We start from the raw sequence: 2,071 nt of genomic DNA, 5'->3' as shown, positions 1-2,071 counted from the left end.
ATGCAACAGATAGCAACACACACTCCGAGTGCAAGAGCCAGCAATGCCCCTGAAGGGTGAGGACGAGGCTGTCTTTGGGCCGGCTGCCTTGAAATTAAGAGAGGCAGCCACGTACCCGTCCCCTCCCATACATGCAACAAACCCTAGCTGCATCAACAACATCTCAAGCTACCCGATGTTTTATTGCACCAGTTACTCCTGGCTTGAATGCTTTCCAGTAGAGAAGTGTGTTAAACCCAAGCTGTAAAATCAGGAATGCTTCCCCACACCCCAGATGCCTGTGGCTTCCAATGGCTTCCCCAGTTCCCTAGTATGGAGACATGCAAAGCTTCCCCGCAGTGCTATGATACACAAATATCCAGATGAGACTTTTTCTCTGGATGCTTAGCCCTCATCTCTGGCTTCTGTGCTCTGAGATTTTACCTTTCCTGGGGCCCAGCAGTTCACCATCCTAATACTTTCAGAGGGCCTTAACCTAGGGAAAAGCACGGGCGGTGCTCAGGAGCCACCTCCGAGCTCAGCCTCCTGCACCCTTAGTCTCAAGTTCCCGGCTCTCTGCCCTGACTGGGCTCTGCGTTGCATCGCCCCAAGGTCAATCCCTGCACCATTTCCTTGGCAAGCCATTTGGACCCAATCTTATGTCCTCCTGGATGGGATTTTGCTATCCACCCCCTCACCCCCTGGGCATTGCCCATCACGACCGCAGCTGAGGAGCACTCACTCTCCTCCCAGTCCAACCCCAAGAGGCCATGTGGGACCAATTTTAGGACAAATGGGACCATACTCTCTGCAGCTTCCCCAGGAGGAAACTTAAGTACAGCCCTCAGCCTGCAGTGATCAATGACCAGCATGGTCTTTTCAGACTTCTGCTTATGTGGGCTCCAATGAAATCTTACAGCAGATAAGCCCTGCTGTTTAGAAAGACAGTGTAAGGACAAGATGCACACACACAGCTTCTCTTTCCACCGGACTCCCAGAAGGGCGTGGAAGCCTCCCTGTGTCCCAGAGGTGACAGATGTGTATTTATCCTCTGTTTCAGTACGGTTGACCTTCCGTGTGATTCTGAGTTCTAACAGCTTTAGGTTAATAGGGGGAATTTTCAGATTGTACCCTTAGTAGGCAGATAGACAGCTCCACTGTGGGGCACAGAAGCCAGTGTCTCTGAAGTCCTGTGGGGCTTTGAAAGAATTCTGTGAAGAAATGGCTATTCATCTCTTGTGACACTGCACACAGCTGTATTCACAGTCCCTTTTGTGTCAGGAAGCCCCAGGGTTCCTGAATAAACAGCTGCGGAGTTCCTCTAACAAGAGACCATTCATTACTTGCAACAATTTAGAATACCTCGAAGTCTGCTTTAGATAATCATTTTTTCATTTTTGAACTTAAATATTAGAGTGGCAAAACTTCGGTGAATCTGCTCAAATCACTAACTTCAAAATCAATTTGTATCTTTCAGAAAGAATCACTCCCTAAACAAGCAAAAATGCATAATTTATATGAGTGTTTATGGCAACATTATTCATAATAGCCAAAAGGTGCAAAAAACTCAAGTGTCCATCAAAGGATGAAGAGATATACAAATTGTGGTTTACCCATATAATGGAATGTTATTCAGCCATAAAAATGAAGTGCTGCTATATGCAACAGCATGGACAAACCTCAAAAGCAATGTTAAAAAGAAGCCAAACACAAAAGGACAAATATTGCATGACTCCGTTTATCTGAAATATTCAGAATAGCTAAATCTGCAGAGACAGAAAGCAGACTGGTGGTTGCCAGGGGTGAGGGATGAGACAATGAAGAATAACTGCTTAATGGGTCCAGGGTTTTATTTTGGGGTGATGAGATGTTTGGGAACTAGAGGTGGTGGTTGCACAAAATTGCAAATATGCTAAATGCCACTGAATTGTTCACTTTAAAATGGTCAATTTTATTTCATGTGAATTTCACCTCCGTTTTTGAAAATGCATGCTTTAAAACATATAAAATACATTTTGTTAAGTAATCTGTAATGTCTTTGTACCAAAGGGTTTAGATTTTCTTTTTTGGAAGAAACTGTTTAAGATACCTA

Source organism: Eulemur rufifrons, chromosome 30 (genome assembly GCF_041146395.1).
Source record: "Eulemur rufifrons isolate Redbay chromosome 30, OSU_ERuf_1, whole genome shotgun sequence".
Classification (NCBI taxonomy): domain Eukaryota; kingdom Metazoa; phylum Chordata; class Mammalia; order Primates; family Lemuridae; genus Eulemur; species Eulemur rufifrons.
The sequence above is the reverse complement of the archived record's forward strand: the minus strand, read 5'-3'. Positions refer to the sequence as shown.